This window comes from Hippichthys cyanospilos, chromosome 9 (genome assembly GCF_059441005.1).
Source record: "Hippichthys cyanospilos isolate Australia breed blue-spotted pipefish chromosome 9, RoL_Hcya_1.0, whole genome shotgun sequence".
Classification (NCBI taxonomy): domain Eukaryota; kingdom Metazoa; phylum Chordata; class Actinopteri; order Syngnathiformes; family Syngnathidae; genus Hippichthys; species Hippichthys cyanospilos.
In genome coordinates, this window is record NC_142377.1 from 4766136 (window position 1) to 4776130 (window position 9995).

The 9995-nt window shown below is 40.3% G+C and overlaps 1 protein-coding gene across 2 annotated transcripts in view; it reads left to right on the plus strand.

The window, feature by feature from the left end:
• Positions 1-9995, plus strand: part of tafa3a (TAFA chemokine like family member 3a) — a 156429-nt gene that overhangs the window by 37475 nt on the left and 108959 nt on the right. The window lies entirely within an intron of this gene.

Consider the following 9995-nt stretch of genomic DNA (forward strand, 5'->3'; position numbering starts at 1 on the left):
AATTCTCGGTGTCACTCCCACATTAAGCGCACTGGTTGTGTGCACTCAGCGATGTCGCGTTATTCAAGCTTGCATCCACAAAAAGTTTCAGAAGTCCATCAGTTATGGTTTGCACGGTACGTTCGGGACCCAGTTTAATTAGTCCAAGAAAGTCAGAGGTACATTCTCCGTCACTGTAGAGTGACGACGTAAATGATCTCCTTTACGAGAATGATACACAGCCCCGACAGCCTGTCCAAACCGCTTCATTAAACAAACAACCCTCCTCAGAATAGGAAGACATTGGATGTGCATGCTTAGCTTTATGAAAGAAGAGGAGAAAACTATTTGACAGAGCCTGTGTTCTTCCTACAGTTTGTCTCGCAACCTAGCAAGAAGGCGATTGCTTCTCGATTAGCTTGTTTTTTCGCCATGAGTTGAACTACAATCACTTGCTCTTTTCATACTTGTAAAATAAAGGAAGACTGAAAATACTTGATAACAAAAACACCTCTTTTCTTCTGCTAGATGAGGATATGAGCAGTCATGGAGCACATCCTGGAGCGACCTTTCAAAAAAAAAAAACAATCAGCTCAGGTTGTTGTCATGGGTAAAAGTTAGGTAGGTACGCAAATGCGAAGTGAAGCAAGTGATGGTACACATTGGTGATTTCTGTCACACGTGTACCTGCGTACACTTATATGCAATCCCTGCATATGTTTATGTTGAAGTTTGCTGCCGTCAAAAGTGTATAATGTCATATTGAGAGCTGCTGCATGAGGTAAATGACAAGATCAAGAAACCTCAATTTATATGTTTTGGATTTATGACTTTTGTGACCTGTGTGTTTTGTGCGTCAAGGTTTACTGTAAATGTGAAGATTTTTCCGAATATTTTTGTAGTTTTGAATGAAAATGCATTTGAATTTAACTATTTGCGGTTTTGCATTTCACCTCTGACCTATTGATAAAAGCCTACCATTGATCTGCTATATTATCGTCAAAATTTTGCATTCAGATTCACATTATGTACTTGAGTAGTCACGCTTACTTTTCTGCATGGTGAGAAAGAGAGGCGAGAAGCCATCTCTCTATTTGATGTCCCCATGAGATTTATTTTTGTGAGCTGCACTCACAGCTGTATGCACGGTAATATTCAACAGACAAGCAGCAACAAGAGACTCGAACACTAATGTCAAACTGATGAAGTAACACGTTGAGAAAGGGGAGATGTCAAGCTGTGTCCAAGTAAACAACAGAGAAAAAAGTATAATTGATGAGTAAGCTCCTGGATCAGCTGGAGGTTTAGCATCTGTTAGCAGTGTGTGTGTGTGTGTGTGTGATTGTGTGTGTGCGTGTGTGCGTGTGTGCGTGCGGGTGTATGTGTAGGCAGTGGTTAGCTGCACATATGCTTGCGCCTGCGAGATTATGCTAAACAAGCTTACACAATGCATTTAGCGCTCGGGTCGCTAATAAAGCATCAGCTTGCACAGTCACAAGCCTCATAAATCTTGCATTTGGACAAAAACGAGTGGCGAAGCAGCACATCATGTGTCAGTCATAATACCAAAACCCTTGCTTGTTATGCCAAAGTCGTCTTTGGTCAGTCTCACCTGTCAGTCATTATAGTAGCAGCACACATTTGTTTTAAATTGACATTCATTCAGAGAGGTGTTTCCCTATAGTTTGGTCACCTCATTTGGCTTTTTTTCTGCTTGGCTCACAACGAAGAAAGCCGCTCTGGTCCTGTCCCAGCCTTATCTCTTTGCCTTGATGACTTCTTCCTGAGCTCTCTTCGCTCCTAACAATTGTTTTAGCCTTCTGCTGTATTTTTCTCCAGAAATCTAACCATGGAATTGGTCAGCTGAGTTCTCGACTCAATTGACAGAAATTATTAACGAAAAGAGCAGGTAGAGGGAAACCTGACAATTTTGTCCATCGAGGACGTGGAGGACATCTGCATTATTGTAATCCTGAGAACAGGCATCCTAGAATTTATAAATCTATAGACGGGCGTGGCTGGATTGGAGAGCAAGCTGCCGGTCTTCTTGGGTTGTTTGGGACGAGCGATGAACACTCAGACTCATGCAACGAGTGAGCTGCACACCTATGTAGTCCTTATGCTCCCCAGACTCCTATGTGGATGTCTTGAGACTTGTATTGATGTCTTTTTGGCATGTGTGACATGTTTTAGGAAACAACAAAATGTGCATGTGAGGTGCCAACACTAATATTGTACACTTGGGGTTTCTACTCTCAACTTCTGTACTGTATGGCTTTAAAAGGCAGAGCCTGGCCTGGCATGTGATGTTGATATCAGATGAATAAATTTGAGTTCGCTGTTGTGAGCTCAGGTGAACTTGCCTGGATGTTGAATCCTGGCCATCAGTTGAACCCATAGAAATATTTCTGTTAGGGGTTAATGATGTCAAATTTTGGATATACTGTCTGTGAGGGACCATTTTCTCCTGGCTTTCCACAATGAAATATGTGTGTTCCTCCAATTACTTGTCTTTGTTATGTTACAGCGCATCAAATTGTTCAACCAAAAGGCAGGAACTGTATTCATTGATCACGAAACATACTGCTTTTATGACCCAATGTTGATCTAGATTGAATGCAGCATTTGCAAGGACGCCACAGCAAAACATACCCGAGAAGACTGAAAGGCTTTTTACACTATGTGTGCTTTGATTCTAGTTATAAATAGAAGAATCTATTTTTATCTGTAAAGGACCTCAATAAAAGAAACGGCTCATACGGCTTCATCTCGTAGCCTGGAATCAAGCTCTCAGAAAAATGTCAATATGCAATTAAAACAATAAATAAAGAAGAAATAAAATATAAATTCAACATAGTCCCTTGACTTGCCATTAGTTATCATTTTTCATGTCATGTTTTATGTATGATATCAACACAGTGCTTTTTATTTGAGCATTTATTTCATAGAGCTACAGAACCCATTGTATACATGGCATTATTAGGGTTCTGCATAAAAGGCACTTGAGATGTGTCACTTCAACATACTGTCTAAATGAACTGTACCATTTTTGTTCTTTAAGTGTATCTTGTGTCTTTACGGGCATTTCAGAAGGGAGCGCAAACCCTCATCATTTTTATGGGACGTGTGGCCAAAGAAAAAATGGTCGAGAATACGAAGAGCATAACTGTAATCAAATAGCTCACACAGAGACCCCGTAAGCTGAATAAAGGGAGGGAAAACATCTAATTGGGCCCAATTGGAACATTTTCACAAAACGGTGTCCTGACTTTTGTTGCCAGTGATTTAGACATTGATAGACATGTGGAATTATTTTCACTGTTCTCGGCTGCACTGACTACTCAACAATGCAGAAAAGTGTAATTTCTTCAAATAACAAATAAAACATTTACAAAAACATGGAGCCTTTACAAAAATGTAAGTGTTGTGGTCACTTTTTTGTGTTAATACGTGATGCGGTGATCCTACTTTTGACATTAAGCGCCTTCCAGTGAAACCTGTACAAACTGCATTAATTAATCCTTCTTTTCTCTCCTAAAACTAATCTTTTGGGGCAAACAAGCATAACCCGATGTACTGTTTGTATGTCCTGGTGGCGCCTGTTTAGTCCCGCTGCTTCCATTAAAAATAACACGTAAAGTGGTGGCTTGATGACACTTTTAGCTAAAGCCTTTGCAGAGTAGAGGTCGGAGGAATTAGTGCTCGCAGCTCCGAAGCAGAGTGGACTCACGATTTTGTGTTTAATAGCCCGCATATTCTCCTGTCCACTCTACAACACCCCCCCCCCCCAGCCCCTCCATCCCAACATATGTGCATGACTGGCTCTCACGGGGCTGCCCAACGCTAAGTGGAAAAGAGTGTTAAGTGTGGTTAAAAGGGATAGAGTAGGAAATTGGGAAATACGTGAAAATCGGCTTCAATGTTGGCCGTGGTGTGATGTAAGGTAAAATTTAATGAGCACAACATGGCCTCCCTCCGTCTCCTCTGAGCCATTTTATGGCTCAGGTCAAGAGGAGGCCATCATAGGCCAAACACTGTCCCTGTAGCTCACTTTTTTGTTTTTTTCCATTGTGAAGCCAAAATGCTGATATATTTAGGTAAATGGGTTGTCAATACCGGTTGACATTTTTTGAAACACTCTAATTCGGCTTAAAGGAACAGTGTGTAAGATTTTTCATTAAAAAGGAAGAAATTAAATAACTGTAAATTTCAAAAACTTGAAAATGAAAGTGTTCTTAATGACCACCAGTATGTTTTAAATATAATAATAGGTCTAGTTATCATGAAATGATATTATATTGGGAGTGGCACTTGTCTCCCGCCACAATAATTTTTCATATTTAGTTTTAGGATAATTAGCTCTGTTTTTATATTTCCTATAGAGGAAATTCAATAGTGCGTTGTAGAAATGTGATGTATAAACATTTTAAAATACTTCTACTACAACTTTTTATACTCATGTTGTTAAAAGTGGCTAACAAAATGGATTGATGAATGATAATAATTATGATGATGATTATTAGATACAGTAGCTATTGAAAGGCCACTCTTCTCCTTTTTTTTCCTTCTTAAAAATGGAAACAGAACTCTTTTCAACATCCACCACAGCTTCTTCACATTTCAGCCTCAGATAGCACTCATAAATCTTTCTTATTGAAAATGTCACCGCAGCCCCACCCATTGTCCCCCCTAGCAACGAACATCTACCAAACAAACAAAAACAAAAGATAAATATTTTCCGACAGAAAAATGATGGATGCTGCAGAATGACATAGCAGATAAAATTAGGTCCAGAATTGTATTCTATATTCAGTGAGTACAAAGCTATCAGGTAAAGGGTTGGTTGTAGGGGTCTCAGCAAAAATGATAACACAGCAGTTATCCATGTTCACCTGACGTCAGGTAGAATGCCGTTACAATATTTTGCTGTGCTTTCGGTTCGGTCCAAATGCGATGAAAGCATTTTTCTCTCTTTGAGCCTTAAGGCTCACCACCAATTATTTCACTATGCTGACAAGGTTGCATGGTTTCCCCCCATTTGAGGGAGCCCAACTCCTCAGGCCCCTTCCTGGATGATAAGGTTCCGACCCTAAAGCATATTACAGTAAAAAAAACAAAGATATAAAGAAAGCACCTCAAGAGCTCAGAATTAGCCTCTTAAGGATTTTTTAGGGTGATAATGATTACAGCTCTTGCAACCAAACACTCCCCCCTTTTTTTTTTGGAACAAACAAGCAAAAAAGAGTGATAAAGTATGGCACCCACTGTAAACATTTGTGTACATAGCTGAAAGATGGCTTCTAAAGAGTTTTGCGATAGCCAGGATGACACATCATGGAATCAAACAAACTTTTCTGCAAGATTACAAATACAAAATATGTCATAGTAAACAAACAAACAAACATGTCATGCAGTAAAATATGGCATCTTCAGAAAATAACTAGCTCAGCGAAGGCTTCACATGGAGGTTTGGCTGGCTGATAATAGATAACCCCGATAGGTGATGGAGAACCAAAGCGAATTATCCTGATGTGAAGTGGTTCATATGTACTACTTGCTGTTGAAGCCAAAACACCAGTTTGAGATTAATTTGGTTGTTTGCAAACAAACACAGTACGGCTCAGCCTCTGGTTTGCAGACATTATTGCTACCAATATGCATTTGCCGGTACGTTAAACCTGTTAGATTGTTTAGTCGTAAAACATAGGTGTGGAACTTCAGTCTTTGAGGGCCGGTCCATGATGTTACCATAATGCTTTGGGGTCACTTGACCATGATTGTTATACGGTGGTGCCTTGACCTAAGAGTCTCATTCATCTCATGACCACACTCATAAGTTAAAGCACTTGATGCCCCTAATAAATATCTCCCCTCATCGACATTCAAGAAATAAAACACCCCTGGTCACTATTTGCAAAAGCAGAGTAACCAAGCGCTCCTCTTATGCTTTTGGTGCTAAGCGGATAGGGCTGGGGTGATAACCTTTCTTGAAATAGTGTATTTCATCAATGATGTCTTAAGTCCTTTAATAAAGTAGTGTCAAGTGGCATCCGATTAGAAGAGTTGTCAGGTGATAAGTGAGCAGGAAGCAGACTAATTAAGTGTCACAACCCACCCCCAGTAACACCTTCTCCACCAGAGATACGTTCTCCCCGTGCTTGCGTGGGTTTTCTCTGGGCACTCCTGTCTCCTCCCTTATTCCACAAACATGCACAATGGGTTATTGGACAATCCAAATTTCCCTTTGGTGTGATTGCGAGTGTGAATGGTTGTTTATCTCTGCGCGCCCTTCGATTGGCTGGCAACCAGTCCCCCGCCTACTGCCTGAAGACGACTGAGATAGGCGCCAGCAAGCCAGCAATCCTAGTAAGGATACTGCAAGTGGCTATAGAAAATGGATGGATGGATTTTACTGTTCATTAACGGATCGCTTGACAGTGTAATTAAAAACAACTCACAGTGATGAATTAATCAATCCACCTTCTCCTCCGACTCCTCGTGAGTGCGGCATAAGGCTGAGCTGAAGGTTCAGTGGCTATTGCTGTTATTTCAGTGACAGGCAGACCAGGGTTCAAGTGCCAGGCAAGTCTTGTCAATAGGTGGATCATTCACATAGACACCTGTGATGACATGATACTTATTTTCACCTAATTTGGTGTCATTGGAGAAATTTTGTGTCAGCGCCGGGCTATTTTCCAACTCTCCTGGGGTGTTACTTGTTGAGTCCCTGCAATTGGCCCAGAACGTCTGTTTCAAAACAAATTGGGTGACTTATTGTACATCCTGTTGTGATAGATATGTTCGCTCCATTTTGTGTCGGCTTGAAAAATCGGTGTCAGGGGCTGATATTTCATTCTGGAAGGTTCTATTGACTGAGTTTTAAGGTCATCTTTGAGAGATTCATTTTGACCAGGATACAGCTGACACGTTTCAATTATTTTTCACAATACTACAGTTTAATACAGTTCAAGAAAATAAACAGTTGGCCCTGTTCCACCCCACTCTTGCACCCCTTTTTTAAACATTAAATCAGTGTGCAATAACAGGGAGGACCCTGCTCCAAAAAATTAGGGAAAAAAAGCAGTAAACACAAGACTCCCCGCTGAAAATACACAGATGAACGGCGCATAACAAAATCTTTTGACGGAGCCTCTGAAGGGGAAATTAAGCTGGGCCGTCAAAAAATTAAACTGGCTTCTGTTTGAGGAGAAATAGATTCATTTTGGCCCACAATACACGTAGGCTTGCCAAGATACTGCGGTTCACACTGCAGATGCTGCTGGCAAAGAGAGGAAAACCTCACGCAGTGTGTTAATAACGCTCTCTTTCTGACAGACATGGCACATCTGCATAGCATACTCTTAGCTTCAATTTAACCCTCTTGCTATATTTGCTTCTTGTTCAAGAAAAATGTTGGAAGTCAATTTTAACCCAGAACGACTCGACCCTAAAACATGCATTCTATATCAACAAGGAGCGTCGTGCTGCCAGGACACTTATATTCATACAGTATATCATATTTATACTTATATTATACTCATTTGTAGCATTCAAGAGCACTGGCTGTGAGAGTTTTGGGATTAATCGCTCTTCTTTTCGTGCTTGGCCAAATGGATTTGTCACGGTGAGGTTCAAAGTTCACCAAACTAAACTTTAAAGTCAGTCTGACAATTAGCTCATCCAAACACGGACTCACTTGGACGTCCAATTAATGGCGTGCTGCCCTCCCGGGGCCTTCATTAACTCCTCTCTTTGCAGCAATGAATGCAAACCTTTTGAAAATCCCGGCGTGATTGGACAAGGGGTCGGCGGGTTGATGTCTAATCCCGTTCCATAGGTTCTTTAAAGTCTTTGAAACCAGGGGCCTGTATAGAATTCCTGTCACCATACAGCACCAATTGAGCCTAATTTGAATTTTTCATTCATCAAATAAGATTATGGGATTGCTCTAAAACATGTTCTTGAGCAATTTTCTTGTACTTTGGGGTGCCATAAAACATATATATTTTTTTTTTTTGGCTGGAAAATGGTAAAAGCAGACAATTGTAGAAGTTCAACCTTTTCAAGTTTGTATATGTGGTCAAGACCAAGTTGGGCCCAGTCAAAGATGACCAGACATCCCAGTGTAACTTGAACAACCCCAGTTTTGAGCCTTGTGCCAAGGTGGATTTTTCCAGCCCTACAGTTGTGTCCTGATTTTACTTGTTGCATCAAGATATCCCGTTTATACAAGGCAGGCAATCGTTTGGATTATGTTTTTGTTAATCGCACAGTTGTCATTGCAATAAAAAAAAACAATTAAAAGGAATTTAAATGGTGGACTTTCATGTTCATGATTACCTCCATATCGAAGAATCTCGGGCAATGTTCTCAGACTGTAGTGAGCTCAGCGTTTCTGAAGGTTTCCAATGTTAGATTGCAAGGTATATTTTACCGATTGATTTTCTGTACATGAAAAAAAAATGCTTAAAAAAGTGGATTCAATGATCAGTAGCTGCATGAAACAAAAGAAAGCGTGTGCTGCACTTCCTCTGCGGTTGAATGAGGTACATTTAATGACCACTCACACAGTAGGACATCTCAAACATTTTACAAAATACCCTTTCAACATTCAGTGCACCAGCAATGACAAGTCAGTGAGCATATTGCAGAGGTACATGGCAAGATCCGTCCATCCATCCATCCATCCATCCATCCATCCATCCATCCATCCATCCATCCATCCATCCATCCATCCATATCTCAACCACATTGTAATTTTATCATTTATTTGAGTTGTTCCTGCAACGGCAAGGGGTACAAATTTTACTGGACTGGCACCATGCTGCGAGCAAGCAAAATGGTTGTCTTGTTTAGCACTGTTAAACTGTCATCCAAGATAGAATTTAGCAATGGTGGGCAGTCAATTTGTGTAGATGTACTGTCAACAGTCAGTCAATGACGATGCCCGTTTTGCCGACCGACCGCCGAATGACGAGAAACAGTTTTCGAGAGAAACTACTGACGTAGCCTGATGAAACATTAGATTCCATCCGTCACTTTCATCCGTTGTCGTAATCGTTACCTGTGGCCCACTTGGAACCTCCATATTTTCTGAGAAACATTTAAATTGACTTATACTTTAAAGTATGGGGGTCAAACACAGTCTTAAATAGGTAACAAGCTAAGACATGAACCCAGGAATAACGGGTGGCTTCTGAAGCTGCAATAACAATATAGAAAGTAAGCGTTATTAGAGTAGTTCATTGAGCAACACTAACATGAATTATTTTCTCATTGTGAGTGCCAAACATGGCTGGAAGATCAATGTTTGCGCTGCACTTCAGAGTTTGGTGTACACAGTCTTGCTCAGCATTCACTGGACAACCCTAAAGTAAAAAGCAATTTTCAGTTATGTTTTATGTTATTTTTCTTTGTAAATAGGATTTGAATGAATAAATTGCCCGCACATAGCTGAGCAAAGCATTCTGGACATGCCAAAAGTGGTCGACCGCTTATGTCAACTGATACTTCGCCGTAAAGTTTTAAGGTCAAAGTATTCCGTCTGAGTCCAGACACTGTCATGTGACTTGATTGAAAAAGGTGGTCTCAAATAATTCTTTCAGCACCAGTGTTGCTTTTCCTTTTTTTTATTAACTCTTGATTTGATTGAAAGTCCAGATTTGCAAATTTTCTCATTTTGGAAATGTAATCTTCCATTTTCACTCGAGAATGGTAAATTCAATATAAAAAACAGAACCAAGAAGACGATTATTATGAAGGCGGTGGTTCAAAAATCTAGGTTTACTAGCGCCCTCTGCCAGTTGTCTGGTGTACTGTTTGCTGCCACCAATGACTTTTTTACTAAGGTTTTATGATTTATCTGTGAGCCTAAACATTTTACAGAAATACATTTCCTACATGCTTATGATTCGGTAAAGACAACTGTTGTAGTGTTTGCAAGCATTTCAAAGCCTTTATTCGCACTATACACAGGGCTAACGAAAGACTGATAGCATCGTGTAGTTTATGAGGGA